General features: G+C 36.0%; 1 protein-coding gene across 8 annotated transcripts in view; it reads right to left on the minus strand.

Annotated features, from left to right (window-relative positions):
* The window catches only part of TBC1D5 (TBC1 domain family member 5), a 535,872-nt gene that overhangs the window by 416,982 nt on the left and 96,996 nt on the right, over window positions 1-21,894 (minus strand). For 2 of the 8 annotated variants that reach the window (XM_078432389.2, XM_078432388.2), the window contains exon 3: window positions 10,696-10,915. The exons of the other annotated variants lie outside the window; for them this stretch is intronic. The gene's annotated coding sequence lies outside the window, so the exon portion shown is untranslated. The remainder of the gene's footprint in view (window positions 1-10,695; window positions 10,916-21,894) is intronic. 8 annotated transcript variants of the gene reach the window in all.

The raw sequence follows: 21,894 nt of genomic DNA on the forward strand, positions 1-21,894 counted from the left end.
AAAGTTTGTATGGAACTACAAAGACCCAAAGTAGCCAAAATTTAGGATATGTTCCTAAATTTCAAACTATACTACAAACTATACTACAAAGCTCTAGTAATCAAAACAGTATGGTACTGGCATAAAAACAGAAACAAGGCTCAATGGAATAGAGAGTCCAAATATAACCTCATGTTTATATGGTCAATTAGTGTATGACAAAGGAGGCAAGAATACACAGTGGGGAAAAGACAGTCTCTTCAATAAATAGTGCTGGAAAAAATGGACAGCTCCATGCCAAAAAAAAAAAAATGGATCACTTTCTTACACCACCTACAAAACCCAACTCAAAACGGATTAAAGGTAACACCTGAAACCTTAAAACTTCTACAAGAAAACATAGGCAGTAAGCTCTTTGACAGTCACCTTAGCAATATTTTTCATCTGTCTCCTCAGGCAAGGACAACAAAAGCAAAAATAAATAGCCTGCCTGGGGCGCCTGGGTGGCTCAGTCGATTGAGTGTCTGACTTCAGCTCAGGTCATGATCTCACAGTCCATGAGTTTGAGCCCCGCGTTAGGCTCTGTGCTTACAGCTCAGAGCCTGGAGCCTGCTTCGGATTCTGTGTCTCCCTCTCTCTCTGCCCCTCCCCCGCTCATGCTCTGTCTCAAAAATAAATAAAAACATTTAAAAAAAATTTTAATAAACAAATATGGGATTATATAAAAACTAAAAAACTTCTGCATAGTGAAGAAAAACATCAACAAAATGAAAAGGCAACCTCCTCAATGGGGGAAGATATTTGCAAGTAATATATTCAATAAGGGATAACATACAAAATATACAAAGTTATAAAACCCAGAATCAAGAAACAAACAATTAGAAATGGACAGAGGACCAGAATACACATTTTTTCAAAGAACATACATAGATGGCCAACAAGCCCATGAAAAGATGCTCAATATGACTAACCATCAGGGAAATGCAAATCAAAACCACAATGAGACATCACCTCACACCTGTCAGAATGGCTAGTATCAAAAGGAAAAGAAGTAACAAGTGTTGGTAAGGATGTGGAGAAAAAAGCAACTTTGTGCACCACTGGTGGGAATGTAAAGTGGTGTTGCCATAATGGAAAACAGTAAGGAGGTCTCTAAAAAATTGAAAACAGAGGACTACCATACAATCCAGCAAATCCACTTCTAGGTATTTACCCAAAGAAAATGAAAATTCTAGTTCAAAAACACATATGCTCCCCTATGTTCACAGCAGCATTACTTACGATAGCCAAGACATGGACGCAATCTAAATGTGCACGGATAGATAAATGGATAAAGAAGATGTGGTATGTACACACACAGACACACAGACACACAATGCAATATTATTCAGTCATGAAAAAATGAAATCTTCCCATTTACAATATGGATGGACCTCAAGGGTATTACGCTAAGTGAAATAAATCAGACAGAGTAACACAAATAGCACATGACTTCATGTATATGTGGAAAATTTTTTTTTTAATGAACAAACAAAACAGAAACAGACTCAGATGCAGAAAAGAAACTAAAGGTTGCTGGGCAGGGAACGGAGGAGGGGGGAAATGAGTAAAATAAGTGAAGAGGATTAAGAGGTACGGTCTTCCAGTTATAAAATCAATAAAGACACAGGGATATAATATACAACATAGAGAATACAGTTACTAACATTGTAACAATTTTGTATGGTGACAGGTGGTAACTACACTTAGTGATGACCATTTCATAATGCATATAGATATCAAATCAATATACTGTACACCTGAAACTAATAGTACTATATGTCAATTATTCTTCAATAAAAAACAATCACCTCAGTGTATCTTTGCAGGAATGAATGACTCATTAACTTGACTTATTAAAGGAGACAAGCTCTTAAGCCACAACAAATAATAATCACAGAATACTAAATACTTTTAGAAAACCATACAATCTAAACACACAACAAGCAAATTTCTAACACTCTAAGGACCATGTATATCAGAAAATCCTAGAACTTTTCAGGACTTCAAGTATCAGCAAGACTCAATTATAAGTAGTATACTGAATTAGATACATATAAATGTCTAGTTTACCTGGCATTTTTAGTAACCAGAATTCTCAACAGCACTTCTGATTTTTAGAACTTAAAGTACCATTTTACTTATCCCACAGAGCTTAAATTATGCCCAGAAGAGTTTGTTTGGGCAAGAAAACAATATTCAGTAACCAGAATATTTGCCCATGTACGAAAACAAGATTTACCATATGTGAGGGTTCATTTTATCAATTTCTGTGATTAAACATCAGGAAATGTGCTTCATTTGGGAGGTGGGGGGTATAACAGTAAATACTAAATATATACAGTAACATGCTCAATGGTAACAAACAAATCTTGTGAGGTTTCTGTGAGTTAAGCAAAACAAAACAAACAAAAACAAAAAACAAAAAAAGGGCTTTGTTAACCTCTAATAATGCAATACAGAAATTATATTTATGCTTTGTGTAATAATAGATGTTTTCGTGATACTGAATAGACTTCTTCACACAAAGATGAAGATCATTCACCAAATTATTGTGACTACTGTATTGTACTCTGAAAAAAATGATAAATCGTATCAGCCTGCTCTGTAATTGTAGGCACATTTATCTTGAGTCTCTTTCTTCTAAATTGTGATGGACTAGAACACAAGAAAAATAGGTCTCCTCTCCCATCACTACCCCACTGCCCACTTCTCTGCCTCTTTCACCATAAGGTCAGTCATAAACTGCTTAGCACAGTCTAATTTTCTTCAAATGTTCTTACCTTATTATTATTTACTCAAATCTTTGGTTATCTAGGATATATGAAACATGAGAATATTATAATTAATGTAAAATTAGGGACCATAATGGTATTTTAGTAAGGAAAATTATGATTAGTATTAATTTGTATGGAAATTTTTATATAATTTTTGGAATGTACAAATGAAATAAAAAGAATCAGCATAAGAAATGTTTAATTTAATATAATTAAATGTGAGAGAATGTCCTTCAGAAGACACAAGTTAAACACAGCACTTTATAGTAATACACCTTTATAAGGGTTCAGAACTCACACATTTAAAAAATCTTTTTGTGACAATTCAAAAAGACACGTTGACAAACAAGTCATTTTTATACTAAACAACAACAACAACAACAACAACAACAACAACAACAAAATAACCCAAAACTAGCAAATCAAAGAAAGATCTCAATACACACCAATAGCTTCGGATAAAACAAACTTTTATCCAAGAGAATGATTAACCATGCAAAAGCTGCTATTATTAGATTAAAATCAGGTATTTTCCAGAATATCTTTTTCAAGTGTAATGTACAGATAATATCCCAGAGAAGAGAAGTTATCTAAATAGTCAGGTAACTATTTAAAAAGTAATAGGTGTTGGGGCACCTGGGTGGCTCAGTCGGTTAAGCATCCGACTTTGCCTCAGGTCGTGATCTCACGGTTTGTGAGTTCGAGCCCCGCATTGGGCTCTGTGCTGACAGCTCAGGGCCTGGAGCCTGCTTCGGATTTTGTGTCTCCTTCTCTCTATGCCCCTCCCCCACTTGTGCTCTGTCTCTCTCTACCAAAAATAAATAAATGTAAAAGAAAATTAAAAAAGAAAGTAATGTGTGTTTTTTTTTTAACTTTCATTATTTGCAAGCTATTTAGAAGAGTATTGTCAGATTGAGGTAATTATAACCCATTAATACAAATGGTAATTTAAAATATTTTCTCAATAACACCTAGTTTGCACTATTAAAAAATTCCATAGATGGTAGTGAATAAAGATGAATAGAAATTTAATCCATTTTCAAGTTTTACATAATGACCTGTGGTCACATGTAACATTGAAACCACATTCCCAATCTTTCTGTACTCATTCCAATTAATAACATACCAGCATCTAACTACAAATATTTTCTTTTTTATGTATGAAATCTGCAGTTATCAGAAATTATCAAGGAAGAGAAACCAAGGTTACTCAAAGTCAAAAAAAAAAGAAGTTTTAGTACATCTGCAAATTCATAGCTGACTCTCTCAGTCCCCAATTCAATTTCATTCCTGCTGACTTCTGAAGAGCTGCAATCAGTACCACAGCCTATCGGACCTACGATAATCAAAGAGAAAAATGACTTCTCATATCTTTAAGAATAGACTAACAGTCTTTTTGTTTATGATGTTTACTGGGAGTTTCCTATTACTAAAATACTGCATATTATGCAACCCACTTAGAGTAAAACTATACAGAAAACAATATTTTTGTAATATTTAATGGCATTAATGATTTTAAAAATTAAACACAAAATTTAGCTAGAAAAAAACCACCTTAAAGTGATGAAGTGAATGAAATGCATCTTCCCAAAAATCTATAGCAAACATAATACATAATGGTGGCACATCAGAAGCATTAGCCTTTAAAAAAGAATAAGACAGATGCCCACTATTACCACTTTTACTCAAGACTGTACTAAAACTTCAAAATAGAAGAGTAAAACAAATCAGTAAGAAAAGGCATAATGAGTAAAAAGGAAGAAAACAAAGTTGTCATTTTTTTCAGATACAATAGTCAACTTAAAAGAACCGAGAGGATCTACAGACATTTTATAAAATTTTAATAAGAGAATTCAGAATGTTTTCTGGATATACACAAAAATAAGCTTTCTGATTTTGATTTAATACATCCACTTTCCCTAATCCATGATTACCTCTTTCCCTTTTTGTGTGCTCGAATGTTGGCGTAAGTCTTCATTAATGGAGTGGCCAACAAAAACCACATGATATATTAAATGCTAAGACTTACCAGTAGAATAGTGTACCTCCCTTCTCAGATCTGTTACATTTCCATTGCTTTCTATTCTAAGACCAAATTACTTCTGTAATTAAAATGTCCTTTTTAGGGGCGCCTGGGTGGCTCAGTCGGTTAAGCATCCGACTTCAGCTCAGGTCACCATCTCGGGGTTCTTGAGTTCAAGCCCCGCAGAGGACTCTGTGCTGACAGCTCAGAGCCTGGAGCCTGTTTCAGATTCTGTGTCTCCCTCTCTCTGACCCTCCCCCGTTCATGCTCTCTCTCTGTCTCAAAAATAAACGTTAAAAAAAATTTTTTTTTCTAAATATCCTTTTTAGTTGCTAGTCTTTGGCCACATCAGAGTGGGCCAATATCTCTAAGTATACCCTAAAATGTCTCCAATATATCCTATTTCTTTCCTATATCAGAATAAACCAATCACAACTCATTCTTACCAAAACAAAACTCAATTTACTTAAAGGATCACTTTGCAGTTGCCAAAATTAAGAGGACTTTGCCAGGTCCCTGCTCAGCCGTGTAGCCTTCAGCGGTATTCCTACATTTATTTCTTACCATTTGCCTTACTGGCATTTTGCTTCCTAGACCACAGTATCATGCAAAAATCTGCACCATATTATTTACCACATGCTTCCAGAAAATTCCCACTGTTTCCATATATAACTTCATTTGTGGGCCTGACTCACTATACTTTTCTCATTTCCTATCTCTAATTCAGTTTCTAATCCATGATGGGTTTGTTTTTTTCAAATTATCACTCAGTTCATACTTTATAAATTTTTTCAAAGTCTAGCAAAATACAGTACTAGCATTACATGACTATTTAACTTTTCAAATGGGACATTTTTCTTCAACATTATCTTTATAAAAGTACAAATTCCTTTTTATAGAACTCTTGCCATTTTGAATTACTGAAATTGTTCTCTCAATGGTCCAAATGTAATGTCCTTTCCCAAGTCTTTACACTCCTTGATTTCTCTATAGCCCTAATAACCAGGATCTCCTTCCTAAAATTCTCTTTGCCGTGTTTCTATCATTGTTTTCCCAACAACAAATCCATCAGGTCTGACCCTTTTTCTGATGCTGCCACCTAATTAACATAAGGGCTCTTCAAGATCTATGTTTCCTTTGGCTGATTCCCTTCTCAGGAAAAAAGAAAGAAATTTCTTTTGTGTGTGTGGGGGGGGGGGGGGGCGCGGGGGTGGTTAGCTTAACATCTCATTCAAATTTCCTGTCTTCAACCATTATCTTCTGTCCCCATGTCTCTAGTTCTGACTTGGATTCCAAAACCTAGACCATGCTCACATGTACATATCAGCCAAAGTAGACACACATTGCCAATAGGTTGGATGCTGCCTCAAATGACTTCTCGACACTGCTCTGGACAGTCACTATACTACCAGATGAAGCGAGCACTGAAGAAGAAACCTACTCACCATCTCCAATCATTCCCTATTTTTCTCCACCTGATTGATAGTCCGTATCAACACCTTATGCATACTTTATCACAGAACTCATTATGTTTCTCCAAAACTGTCTACTACTCTACCCTTCATCACCTTCTTTATTTTTTTTTATTAAACTTTTTTTTAAAGGTTTATTCATTTTTGAGGGAGACACAGAATCCAAAGCAGGTTCCAGGCTCTGAGCTGTCAGCACAGAGCCCGACATGCGACTCAAACTCACACACCGTGAGATCGTGACCTGAGCCAAAGTTGGACGCTCAACCGACTGAGCCACCCAGGTGCCCCCACCTTCATCGCCTTCTAAGGAAATCTTGAGAGTTTGATAATTTTGTTTTGTATCTTCAGATCCATGTTGTTCCTCTATTTTACTGAATAGCAATGTGGTATCTATCAAATCTGTCTCGTTTTATTCTCCAGTGTCATACTTTAATATAAGCACTTAGTATCTCTTAACAAAGCTGCTAAAGCTGTTAGCTTCCTAACTAGTCTCCCACCTGCAGTCCCTTCCCTTCCTTTTTTCCGACTTACTATGTCCTGCAAAGTAATCTAATCATCTCACCCAATGACTACCCAAATTTCTTATGACTGCAAGTGGTATCCTTCACCTTACTTCTAATTTTACTTTATGTATTCTACCAAATATAACATCTCTATTCTTTACTCATGACGTTTCTTCTGGTTGACAGGGTCTACCTTTCCTTTAGGCTAGAGCAAACTGGAAGGAGTAGAGACATAAATTCAACAAAACCTGACAATACAATGAATAAAGATGAGTGACAAACAAGAACAGGATGATCCTCAGGTTTCTACTTTATACAATAAGATACACGGTACTGGTCACTTAAAACTGGGAGCATCTGAGGAGAGGGTTAGAACTTATACTGTGAAGTGACTTTGACATCCCAAAGTGGACACTGATACCAGGTTGGCAGGTGAACATGTAGATCTCCATCTCAGAAGACAGATGTAGAGTAGAAATTTTACTCTCAGTGGGTACCTGTGTGTCTCAGTCGGGGAAGTGTCTGACTTCAGCTCAGGTCATGATCTCACAGTTCATGAGTCTAAACCCTATATTGGGCTCCACGCTGATGCCAAGCTTGCTTGGGATTCTCTCTCTCTCTCCCCCTCTCTCTCTCTGCCCCTCCCCTGCTCGCTCTCACTCTCTCCCTCCTTCTCAAAATAAATAAATAAACTTTTCTTTTAATCTTTGTTTATGTTGAGAGAGAGACAGAGTGTGAGCAGGGGAGGAGCTTAGGGGAGGGAGACACAGAATCCGAAGCAGGCTCTAGGCCCTGAGATGTCAGCACAGAGCCTGAGGCGGCTTGAACTCACGAACTGTGAGGTCATGACCTGAGCCGAAGTCGGACACTTAACCGACTGAGCCACCCAGGTGCCCAATAAATAAATAAACTTAAAACAGAAAAAAGAATGTTAGTCTCAGAATAGCTGTAATATAGATGATAACTTGGGCCACAAGTTTGCTTAGAAAACTAACATAGTTCAAAAAGAAGACAGAATAGAATTTTGAAAGAGGCAGCCCGGGATGTCAGAAAGAAGAGGCAGTCAGAAGCCGAGTAGAGAAGAAAGAGCTAGGAGACTGAAAAAGAACAACCAGAAGAATGTGATTTAACAAAAAGTAAGGGGAAAAAATACATTCAGAAGAAGGCAGGGTCTGCAATGTTGAAAGCCACTAAGAGGAAAAACAAGCAAGTAAGATAAAGAGAAAATAAATCCATTAGATTGAGTAACAAAGGGTTCTCAGCAGCGGCCTTGGCTTTAACAATGCAATAACCAGAGTGGAGCTGTTTAAAGGATGAGAATGGAAGGTAAAACAATGAAGGTGAAAGGTAGAGACAACGCCTTCAAAATATTTAGCCATGAAAGGGAAGAGAAATACTATAGAGAACCGTATATGACAATACACGTACTGCCTGTAAAGCATTTCGAACTGTGCATTATTACCTTGTGCAGATCTATCTTTTCTCCCGCTGCTAGCTCTCAGTGTTACTCTGCCCACTAAGGTAAGGAATAAGGCAAGGATACCCACTAGGACCACTACTACTTTTTTTCTGGACATGTTAGTCAATAAAATAAGACTAGAGGAAGCCATTAGAAGTATAAAAAACAAGAATTGGAAAAGAAGAAACAAAACTATTACAGACAAAGATTGTAGGGAGAACAGCTGGAAAAGAAGAACTAAAACTATCTGCAGATATCCTGATGAATACCTGGAAAATCCTAGAAAATCAACGACAAAACTCAAGAACAAAAGATTTTACCGAGGGAGCAGGATATAAAATAAACATGAAAACATCAGTAACACTCACATACACAAATAAAACCAGATAGAATATATAATGGATGAGAAAACCACACCTAAAACAGTAGTAAAATAGTAAAAAAGGTTAAATAAGAATAAACTGAAATGTTCAAAACCCACATAAAGAAAAATAAACACTCTTAAAAGAGACAACAGTAGTCCTGAACAACTGAAAATAAATACTTTGTCACTGATTGGGACATCTCAATATCAATACACCATAAAATTATAAATATAAGTTGAGCCCCCCAAAAATATGATTGACTTTTCTGTGGAGCTAGACAACTTGATACTGAAGGTCAAGTAGAAAAGAAACATTCAAGAACGTCTAGGAAATACTGAAAAGAAATATATATGGGAAACCTTGTTAAAACATACTACATACATTGGGCTACCTGGGAGGCTCAGTCGGTTAAGCATGTGACTTCAGCCCAGGTCATGATCTCACGGTTCATGAGTTCAAGCCCTACAACAGGCTCTGTGCTGACAGCAAGAAGCCCAGAGCCTGCTTCAAATTCTGTGTCTCCCCTTCTTTCTGAACCCCTCTCCCACTCACACTCTGTGTCTCCCTCAAAAATAAATAATAAACACATTAAACATTTTTTAATTAAAAAAATACCACAGAAATTAAAACACACGACAAAGCCTCTGTAATGAGAACAGTGTGGTATTGCTGCATGAATAGTCAGAGAGACCAATGAAACAGAGTAGGGAAGTGCAGAAATAGATTCGGCTATCATAAAGGTGATATCACAAAACACTGGTACAAGAATGGTCTTTTTAACAAATGGATACACATTTGCGGGGGGGGGGGGGGGGGGTGTAAAAAATCCATCTATTTCTCACACTGAACCCAACTCCAAATAAACCAGAGATTTAAATGTAACAAAGGGAACTATACAAGTAAAAAAGAATCACTAAATTCCTCCTATAACCTGGGAAATCATTTAAAAAAAGCCTTCCTTACTAGAACTAAAATCCAAATATGAAACCTTTATACTACAAGAAAAACACAAGCAAAAGAAAAAGACAGATGACAAATGAGGAGAAAACATTTTTTTGCAAGACTTATCACTGATAAATATAAATGGCTGATATCACTACAAAGAGCATTCAAAATTGAGGGGAAAAAACCAAATATCCCATAAAAAGCAGCTCCTAAACATATGAAAAGACATTCAACTCCACCCCTAAGATGAACACAACAAATTAAATGGACACTGAGGCACCATCTCTCATATTTCAAATTGGGAAAAATTCGAAAGTTTTACAGTTTACTCTGTTGGCAAGGCTGTGGAAAGACAGGCACTCCCATACACTAGTAGTGGAGATGCAAAATGCTACAGGAGAACTGGGCATATACCTAATAAAATTACATAAGCATTTATCCTTTGAGAAGCAAGCCATCCCACTGCAAAGAATTTACCCTGAAGATAAACCTGAAACAATACGAAAATACATAGGCACAAGGTTATTCACTACCGCATTATTTGCAATTTCAAGCTACTGGAGATTATTTAAGTGCCCAAGTATAAGAGATCGGTTGAATAAACTACATTACATACGTACGCACAATAAAGTAGTAAGCGTATGCAAAAAATTAAAGAGGAAGATCTCTATAAGGTGATATGGAGTGATTTTTAAAAGATATAGATAAATGACAAAAGTAAATTGCAAAAGGACATATATACTATGCTGTGTTTCATAAGAAAGAGGAAATAAGAAAAAAAATAAGAAAACGTATCTGCTTATCTTTATAAAAGGAATGATGAACTAAAAAACAGTAACGTTGGATACCTAACAAAGGATGCGGTGGAATGAGGGAAATAAAGTGACACTTTCCTGAGTATACCTTTTCATAAAACTTTACCTTTTGGAAAAGTAAATCATCATTTTCTACCTATTCAAAATAATTAAATTAGCAACGATATAAAGACGGAAAATATGCAAAAGCTGACAGCAAAGTAAAATGAGTGAATTAAACTGTATTTCAAATTAATACTATATCCATCCTTAAGGGATAAAAAAAGAAAGAAGTAATGCAAGTAATTAGGAGTACAGCATTTGATTAAATATACTCACAGAATTCAGTAGGGTGAGGAGAGAGTACTTCAAACAAATCCTGAATTCTTTTTGGTAGATTTGTTCATTGTAGTGGTATAATGAACCAATTCTGAAACTATTTCAGATGTATTATTGAGCTGCGCAAGTAAGTTAACGTGTTGATGCTGTCGGAAGCCAATGTTCTCACGATGAAAGAAGAGACATATAAATATGGAAAGATGGAAGGCAAGAAAGAGCCCTGTGGAGATGGATTAGAATTAGAGACACTGGTGGGACCTAATGATTTCTAAAGTATGTAACATATGTTTATCAGTATGAATGTATGTATACATTTACCCATCAATGTACATGTGTACATATATATATATATATATAAGCCATATATATATATATATATATATATATATATATATATATATATATAAAAGCCTTATTTCCTAGCTCTGTCCTCTTTCTGTCCTCGTGGCCTAAAAGCCAAGATCCTATAGAGATGAGCACCATCCAGTAGCAACCAGCACAATAGTGCCCAGATCTTGATCTCTAATAACATTCCCCCACTAAAACCAGGACTCTTCAGAGAAATGGCTGCCCAGAACTGTGACAGAAAAGATAAAGATCCTGTGACAATCTGTTCTGCCGGAAAGTAAGAAAGCACTCAAAAATGTGATAGGGGAGGGGCACCTGGGTGGCTTAGTCTGTTGAGCATCAACTCTTTTTCTTTCTTTCTTTTTCTTTCTTCTTTCCTTCTTTTTCTTTCTTTTCCTTTCTTTCTGTTTCTTTTCTTTCTTTTTATTTATTTATTTATGGCAGAGGGGGACAGGGAGGGGCAGAGAGAAAGGGGGAGAGAGACAGACTCACAAGCAGCCTCCACACTGTCAGTGCAGAGCCTGACATGGGGCTCAAACTCATGAACCATGAGATCATGACCCGAGCTTAAACCAAGAGTTGGGAGCTTAACTTAATGAGCCACGCAGGCACCCTGAGCATCAACTCTTGATTTTGGTTCAGGTCACGTGGGGGGATTGAACTCCACATCTGACTCTGCACTGAGCATTGAGCCTGCTTAAGATTTTTCTCTCTCTGCCCCTCTCCCCTGCTTGTGTGCTCAGAAATAAAAATATTTTTAAAAATTAAAAAAACAATGTGATGGGTAGGGCGCCTGGGTGGCTCAGTCAGTTAAGCGTCCAGCTTCAGTTCAGATCATGATCTCACGGTTTGTGAGTTCAAGCCCCGCATCAGGCTCTGTGCTCACGACTCAGAGCCCGGAGCCTGCTTCGGGTTCTGTGTCTCTCTCTCTTTCTGCCCTTCCCCCACTCACACTCTGTCTGTCTCTCAAAAATAAATAAACATTAACCAAAAAAAACCTTTAAGATAATAATGTGACAGGGGAATGCTGTAAAAGGTAAAATATGGGCCTCTGGGTGGCTCAGTCGGTTAAGCATCATCCAACTCTTGATTTCAGCTCAGGTCATGATCTCATGGTTTGTGAGTTCAAGCCCCACGTGGAGCTCTATGCCGATCACTCAGAGCCTGCTTGGGATTCTCTCTCCCCCCCCCCCCCCCCCCGCCCCTTCCCCACATACATTCATTCTCTCTCTCTCTCTGTCTCTCTCTCTCTCTCTCAATAAATAAATAAAGAAATAAACATAAAAAAAAAGAAAGGTAAAATAAAATGGAGTCACTTACATCAGGGGGTTTTTAAACAGAGCCAAGTGCCTAATAAAGACATGGGCCTTACGCATGTCCTCACCAGGTAGAACCATGAACTTTTGAACTGGGCCAAACTGCAAATATTCCAAGGACTCAGCCTAAAATTTGCTAAAGTAAGAAACTTTGCTTGGTGATAGCCTTAACCAATTAAATTCAGCCAAGATTAATTTTCTGCTGCCAACATTAATCAAAATTTTTTGTTAAAAGAAAAAAATACAAGCATTCCATTTTGTCTTTAAAAACCCTTGACTTTTATTCTGGGGTGGGGGTGGGAGGGTGCAGGGACAGACACTATTTGGGCTGCTGCCCAAATCTGTGTTCCTTGAATTGCAATTCTGAGACCTCATATAAATGCTTTTGTTTTATTTTAGCTCAGTCTCTTTTCTCGGTCAACATTTCTATCTACTTTCACCAACCAAACCTGGACAATTTATAACTCAGTAGTGAATTATAAAGCATTGAAAAGAATAGATATCCATAAGCTCATACCTATGATAAATGATTGAATGAATAAATGATTGAATGAATAAATATAGTTGACCCTTGAACAATGCAAGGGTCAAGGGCACCAACATCCCACAGAGTCAAAAGTCCACATATTAACTTTGACTCCCCAAAAACTTAATTACCAATAGCCTACTGTTGACTAGAGCCTTACTGATAACATAAGCAGTCGATTAACACATATTCTGTATATGTATTATATACTATATTCTTAAAATTAAGCTAGAGAAAAGAAAATATTACAAAAATCAGAAGGAAGAGAAAATACACTTACAGCACTGTGCTGTATTTATGGGAAAAAATCCACATATAAGTGGACCCACACAGTTTAAACCCACAATGTTAAAGGGTCAACTGTAAATCAGTCAGTCCATCAAGCATAGATTTTGCGTTCATCAGAATGCTGATGTTGACTGGAAGGAGGGCTGGAACTGGAAAATCAGCAGTTTGTAACCATTATAGAAAGAACTGTACCAGGGAAGAATCATCAATAGATGCTAAATCTAGGCAGAAATTTTGATGAGGAGCAGGATATTTGCATGATCTTAAAGTGTTTCCCCACAGACTGCTTATTAGTTGCAAGAGAAAAAACTGTAACTCTAGAGTAGAGAAATCTGACAACAGTCTGACCAAATGATAAAAATTACCATCACCAATATGCCTCCAGATGTGATGTCCTGAGAAGGACATAACATCATCTACGTGGTATTCTGGGTGGAATATACAACCTGAATCTAATCATGAGGAAACAGGAGACAATCCCAAATGAAGAGTGATAGACAAATGAAGGACCATATTATTAAAAAATGTCAGTGTCATAAAACTCAAGGGCCATGGAACCATTTCAGATTAAAGAAGGCTAAAGAGACATGACAACCAAGTGCAATAACTGATCCTAGACAGGATTCTTATTGAAGAGGGAAAATGCTATAAAAATATTATTGCGTCATCTGACAAATGTGGAATATGGATGGTAGGTTAGATAACAGTATTATACCCATGTTAACTTTACCAAAGCTGTTCATTATACTATAGTTATGGAAGAAAATATCCCTACTCTTAGGAAATACACATTGATACACTTTTAGGATGGTGCATCAACCTCTGCAATCTCTGTTCAAAGGGTTCGGGGGGAAAAAAAACTGTGGGAGGGAGGCATTTGAGGGAGAAGGGAGAGAAAAATATCCAAATGATAAAGCCAATGCAGTAAAATCTTAACAGTAGGTGAATCTGGGGAGAAGAATATACTCTTCCTACTCCTACAGCTCTTCTCTAAGTCTGAATTTATTCCTAGTTAGAAGTATTTTTTAAGCCAGCCACTTACTTTTTCTTACCGCTTGAACTCAAATGTTTAACTTGTTCAATTGCTCATGGTTTTCCTCATTCTAGCAAACATTAGGAATGCTCTGTTTCCTCCCTTCCATTTACCCACCAAATCTGACTGGGATCTAGTTAACATTCACTTTCTAAAAGATGCTTTCTCAGTTATTCGAGCCCTAAAAATGTCTGCCATGTTCAACCCCTTTAGCACGCAAGGGTTGTACCAGTACCTTTAGCACTTAAATAACAATACTGGAAAGTCTGTTTGAAGTGGCAACACCATGACAATTTCAAAAGTTGTCCTCATCTCTTATTTTCATCAAGGAGAATAAATACTGGGAGACAAGCCAGTTTGCATATGCTAAAGGAAAAGATAATAATGGTAGTCTTTCATTTCTTTTTTTTAATGGCAGTCTTTTTAAAAGGGGGGACGGGGAAAAATGCTATGGTCAAGTTAATTTGGAAAAATTGAATTAAGCTACACCAGGTTCTCAGATATTTTAATATAAATCAATGTATACTGTGATTCTCCTAGATAGGAAGAAAGTATACGATGCTTTCCAAAATTTGACCTCTTTTTATTTAGAGAATCTCCTGGGGAAAATACACCATAGAATACACTTTGGAAATGCCAACTACACTGTTAGTGAGAGAAAACATCAGCATATCTGGCCTGTGATAAAGACACTTAAAAAGAAACCACCAGCTTAACATTAGTAGGGTAACGAGAGGCATCCCACATATGATACAAAGTGGCAACTGATTCTAACTGCAATTACTTATGGAGTAAATCCCTGTGAGATCTAGATTAAATATTTGCCTTCTTCAGGATCCAACTCCAATTCCGATGTGACTTTAACACTGCCTCCTCCAACTCTCCCGCTGCACATGACCAACTGAGCAAATGAGAGGCTTTGCCTGAGAAGCATATAGTAATGCTTCTCAAATTTTAATGGGCGTACAAATGAAAATTCGATAAAAATGCAGATGTTGAGGGGTGCCTGGGTGGCTCAGTCAGTTAAGCATCCGACTTTTGATTTCAGCTCAAGTCCCGATCTCATGATTTCCAAGACTGAGCCCCACGGTGGGCTCTGTGCTGAGCATGGAGCCTGCTTGAGACTCTCTCTCTCTGCCCCTCCCCACCTCCAAATAAATAAATAAACTTAAAAACAATGCGGATGTTGACTTAGTAGGCATGGGATTGAGCCCAATATTCGGCATTTTCAGCAAGCTCTCAGGTAACAGCACTGCCTTTGAACTATGGACCACACTTTGGGTGAGGGTTTCGGGCACCACAGGACAAAAAGTGGAGGCCCCTAAATTTACAAGTATCCAACAGCTCTGTCTTTCAAACTGCTTTTCAAAGGTCTGATTCTCCCATATGAAAACAAGCTTTCACTCATTTATAAAAAGAGAAATTGTATACAATAAAAAGATACTAAAATCATTATTACCTGCTGACAATTATTTTTCTTAGAAATGGCAGCTTTCTGCCAAAAGTCATAAAAGTGCATGTAAAATAATCACGTTTTGGTCTAAATCCTCATTCTACTTCTATTTCCAAAGGCCCACAGTGATGACACAGAAACATAGTGACTCCTATGGTGGACAGATTGCCCCCAACCTCACTGACTTACAAGGCTGCGAAGAGAAACTATTACTGCCCTGCCTCCACCAAAAAAGAGAAGTGTAGAAAGCCAGCATCTTTCTCAATGATTTACTGAAAGCAGCAGCTCATTTTAATAAAACCATCCCAAAACATAAAATTGATTGAACCAACTGCTGTGGTGGGCATACACAACAGCTGATCAAAATCATTCAAGATTTTTATTCTTACAGATTTTCTTTCAGGCTTTGAGAATATTTTCCCGTTCTATACTTTTATCTTGATATTGAAATCAGTGACCCAGAGAAAAAAGGATTTTTGAATCTGTGGAATAAAGTTTTAAACTACAAAGTCAGTCAACTCGAGAAAATAATAAACCAGATTACATACAACTTAGACAATGCACATACTAAAACTATAATAACCACTTTTCTAAAATATATTTTGAGTAACAAAATTATTCGGTTTAAACCGAATAACCTCTTATGTTGCCAAAAAACCGTGTGGCTTCTTCTAGGCATAACACTGTCAATTAGCAAAGTATTATAATATTACATACAACATATTACCCTCATTCCTCACCAAGGAAAACTTTGTGAAATAAGAAATTATTTCTCTTTATAACTGGTTTTCTTGATATTAAATATTTAAGATTTTATTTCACTCAAAAGCAATGACATTTATCCTTTCACTGCATGTTAGATGATGCCTTTATTTTACTTTTTATAATAAAGTGATTTTATAGTATTTTTGTCACAATGAAGGACAAAGATAAGCCAACTGTTTAGATTCTTCTCCTTTATGTTGTGTCTTTGATCACTAACAATGCTGCGTGAACAGCCAACAGAAGGCTGACATTTCATAAAATATGCAGTGATAAAAACTAATACTGTAGCATCTGGGAGCGATATATAAAATGCAGAAATACACCTAATAACTGAGATCTTAAATTACAAGTTACTAAAAGCTAAATAAAAAGCATACCTAAGAATAAAAAAAGTGGCAAAATTACAAAAAGGTTTTTTGTACTTCTATTTCTAAAAACAAAGTTTTAAAAATAATTTAAGACTCTTAACATTTTCCCTGCTATTCTACACTTAAAAGCAATCTCCCTTCTCAGAACAGGGCTTCCGTACTCTGTACCCTTTCAACAACTGACGAACACATTACAAAACCACCATGAAAGTGGTGAAAATTTTCTATTTACTGTAGAAAATGCAGAGGAAATTTCTTTTTCTCAGATAATGGAAAAAAACAGTATTGTACTTTAAAGACATGATGCCAGAGACCATAACCAAAATAAATTTTAAAAATGATAATAATCTAAACAAATATACTCTTAATGCCAGTACCAATACATCTTTTCACAATCTAAGCCTTAAATTAGTCCTTGGGACACCACAGCAAGGAATTTGTGCTCAAATATACTTAAATAATTTTAACTTTACTAGTAAATATCTGCTTTTTAATAGTGGGAAGTAGGTAAGGCACTCAATAAAGACCATCCAAGAGCAATCATGTGAATGATCTTGGTAGCATTTGGTTTAATATTCTATCTATATCTGCCAAAATCACAGTCCAGCAGAAGTAGTTCTGTTTTTTCTTTTTTTTTCTTTTTTAACATGTATGTTAAGGGGGATGAAAAACTAAAAGCCATATTCAGCACTTCACAAACTCTGAATTACACTTTGACTAAAGAAAATATACAACAGTTAAGTATGTGGGAGGCAATTGTCCTTGTGCTTATAATTAGCATCTGAATTTAGAGATTTCACTGCTTAATGCACACCCATCCGCCTGTTATTCTTACCATGGCTTTTTATGTCACTTAATGGAGATAAATACTCTTTTCCCTCCTCATATTTACATCAACGCTATTTAATTTTTTTAAAGCTGTTATAATAGGTTAAACAGCAGTCTCAACATCACTCTTCATCTCCCACTGGACAAAGAATGGCATTACAGGACTGAGAACAGAGAAGGCATATTTACATTCATAATGTTCCTAACTATAACATTTATGTCAATTATGATTTTATATTTGCAAATACAATAATTTTTTGTTTCAATGCATACTTTGCCATTCTTTTAACATTAACTCTCTATAGTTACTAGAATCTCAAACAATTCTACCTATGAAATACATGATGTTGTTCAAGCCACTGGAAGAAACACTTAAAGTTAAAATAATAATGTGTCCAATAATGTATTCTGCTTTAAACTTGTTTTCCTACAAAAGACAGCTTTAGAATATTAACTAAGAAGTTCTGATAGTTTTGAGTTTAGGAAATGTTCCTTTTAAAAATATTTTTGGGGCGCCTGGGTGGCTCAGTGGGTTGGATGCCCAACTTCAGCTTGGGTCATGATCTTGCAGTTCATGGGTTCAATCCCCCATCAGGCTTTGTACTGACAGCTCAGAGCCTAAAGCCTCCTTCGGGTTCTGTGTCTCCCTCTCTCTCTGCCCCTCCCTCTCCTCTCCTCTTCTCTCTCTCTCTCTTAAAAATAAATAAACATTAAAAAAATTTTAATATTTTCATTATCTTTTAATTATTTTACATCAGTTTACATTACCACATGAACGATATACAAATTTCCTATAATTTATTACCAAAAATGTATGAATTACTCCATTATTTTGTCTACTTGATTTAGCTAAAGAGTATATCAGTATTATGTACATTTAGAAGAAAACAAGGTTTTACCATTTGAAAACCTGTGATTTCACAAGAGTAATTAACTCCATTAAAATTTATTTTTAAAATAAGAAAAATTATACATACAAATAACAGGAGAGGGGAAAGGCGATTTTCTTTTTTTTTTTTCCCACTTGTCAAAAAAGTGGCAAACCGCATTCCTCAACTGTATTTAAACAGGCATTGTTAAATTAGCTACAGACTATTTCTCTCCCCTTTCTTGAATGTAAAGTCCATGAAAGCAGATTCCATACCTCTTATGTTTAACTCTTTATCAACGGTATTTGAGTTAGGTAATCAGCTAATATTTGTGGAATAAGTGAGCAAAAATCAATTTATCATCTGAGATTTGTAATGAATTGTACTTAGCCCATAAGAGAGATGCAAAGAAATATAACATGGTCCCTGCTCTCTTGACACTTAAAATTCAATTATCCACATAGGGCCTAGATCCAACTAAAAACAAGAGAGCAAAACACCAAACAAAGTGTTTTGTGAGAAGCGACAAAGAAAAATAGGGGTTCAGGAGAGGGGGAGATCATGGTAGACCATACTGTTCAGGAAGATTTTACAGAGAAAACAAGACATGAGCTGCAAGTTCAGAAAACGTAAGCTTTGGATGAGCAAAAAGAAAAACAGGAGAGAGATGACTGGGCACAAAGGAGAGAATGAAAATACTATGAAATTTGGAAGGATGTGCAAATGCAGGAATTCTCAGGATGCTGGAACCATCTTGACAGAAATACGAGAATTTTTGTTACTGACTAGTAGAGAAGGCTAAATGGTAAATTAGGACAACTTTATGAGAGAACTTTGAGTATGGGGCTAGAGACTCCAAATTTCAATCTACAAAGTGGGACCACTTAAAGTTCATAAGCAGGGGAGTGACAGAGTGAAAGCAATGCTTTAGGAAGATTAATCTGGTAACAATATACGGCACAGATTTGAGGATAGCAAAGTCCTCTGAAGTATTCCAGGAATAAGGGTGTAGAGGAATGGATTAAGGCTGGTTTTGGGAATGGTATGGAACTGGCAGGAGCAATTAGAGACTAATTAGAGATGATGTTGTAAGGAGGAGGGCAGTGAATTCCTAGGTCTAAGATAAAGAATGTAAAGGGTAATGAGAAGGAAGCCAAGAACCAATAATGGTTCTAGATTTGACTGGCAACAAGAGGTTAGGGAAAAAATAATGCTTTCAGTTCCAGATATTCACTGTGGTGGGAAAGAAAGTAGTCAAGACAGTAGGAAATGAGAGAGAAAAGCATGAAAATGAGCGCATATTTAGAGCTTCACATTTTACAGTTCTCCATGAAAACATAACAGTTTAAAATCTTCAAAAGGGAGGGAAACAGAGTAAAGAACAGAGACAAGATTATTCTACACTATCTAACAGTCTATAAATATATCTGTGGAAATTAACTAAAATAAAAATGGAATGACTGGCCTTATTAGATAGTCCCACTTCAGAAGGAATGACTGAAGAAATAAGGACATGATATCCACAGAGGGCATGAACAAAAACCTTACCCAAAGTTGTTTAACATCCAGGGTCTTAGAAAGTACTACAAGGAAGCAGGAATTTTAAATACTGTTTTTGCTTTAGAGAGAAAATACTAGGATATAAACCAGAGGGGAAAACTAAGTATCTGAGAAAACTATAAAACTTTTAAACACAGAACTTCCTATTGTATTGTTTCGCCCAAAAAAAAAAAAAAAAAAAAAAAAAAAGAGCTAAGACATTTTTCTTTTAAAACTCTCCTAATCCTGGAATGCATGTAATGTAAATGTTCACAGAAGACTAAAAGAAAAACATTTTCATTTGCTCCTTATGCTTTATATTAGTTACATTTCTCCCTCCATTTTTCATAACTGCATTATTTCTTATTACTGTTTTCTCAGGTTTAGGACCATATCTACATAAACTAGATATTATATATTGGTATTTCCTAATTTCAATAAAATATTCCAGTGAGAAAAAAATCTAACAAGGTAATGTACAAATTTTTTAAAACATACACACAAGCCAACTGAGACTAGTTATGGGTACAGTGTTCCCAGGGAAAACAGAAATTAAGAAAAGTTCTCAAACCCTACCCCACTCACTATTGAGTGAGAATAACAACAGCACAAACTTCAGGAAAAGAGACTTAGAACACCCACCATAAATGTAAATGTATAATAAGGTTTCACAGAGCTGTTTTCCAGAGTGCACTTTATCTGAAGAACCCGGGCAATAATTTAATTGTGTCAAGATTTAGGGATTCCAATGGAAAGGGGAAAGCTTTCGAACGTTTGATCTTCATCATGATACATAAAGACGAGATCTGCTCATTCATCAGCACAAGAAGCACTTGTTCAGATAAGTAAGTGAATGTATGCACTCTGTGTGGGTGTCTCACTCTACTAAAGGTATTTAAGCTAATCAATAAGTCAGATATGTTCTTAAAAATGCTAAGTGGTTGTTTACGTGTGTTAGATTTTCCGTATGGCATATTAATGTACTTTTCCTGTATGATATAGTGAACTTAGTGATGATAAATATGTGGTGTGTCTGCCACCTACGTTTTCACTGACAGCAAATGGAGTGTAAAACTGGCATTGTAAACTGGAAAGAAAGAAATTAACTTCAGAGGTATGTAGCAGTGGTTTCATCGTATGCACGAACTGCTAAATTTAAACTCTGATAGATTCACTATTAAATTAAGGCCACAAATATATATAAATTAGCAAGTATCAAATATCTACTTAGCTTACTAAAATAAGATATAGGATTCAAAATCATACATTGGTCTTTGTTTGGATTATCCAAGGGAAAAAATTAATCCATTTGAATACAAATTATATTTTGTACTTTGGAAAAAAATCCTGACTACAAATTTAAGTTAGACATAAATGGCAATTTGGCCTTCTGATACACAGAAAACACATAATTGTTTTCTTCAATTAATGTAGTTTAATAAATAAAAAATTTCAAAAATGTGAAATAAAAGCATTCACGTATCTACTTTATTATAACACGGTTGTGCTAGTAAAATTGCTTCTATAACATAATAACCTGTCCCCTTCAAAAAAAAAAATCAGCAGGTGTTTAAACGAATGCAATGCCCAGCTATTTCTCTGGTATTAAATAAAATCTAAAGGAAGAGGGAGGAAAAAAAGCCCGTCTTAATTCCTCTTCCTTGCCAGGTATCAGTTTAAGAACAATGTCTAGCACAAGCAGCAGAACCTCAGAATTCACCTATTCCCTTGCCACTAACCACTGAGGACGTGACAATGGCAGCCTGCAATGGCAAAAGACTACAAGAATGATGTAAGCCATCACACTATAAAACGTGTGGCTCCTTTATCCACAAATAAGGGCAAAAAAGAAATCACATCTACTCT

Source organism: Panthera onca, chromosome C2 (assembly GCF_046562875.1).
Source record: "Panthera onca isolate mPanOnc1 chromosome C2, mPanOnc1 haplotype 2, whole genome shotgun sequence".
Taxonomy (NCBI): domain Eukaryota; kingdom Metazoa; phylum Chordata; class Mammalia; order Carnivora; family Felidae; genus Panthera; species Panthera onca.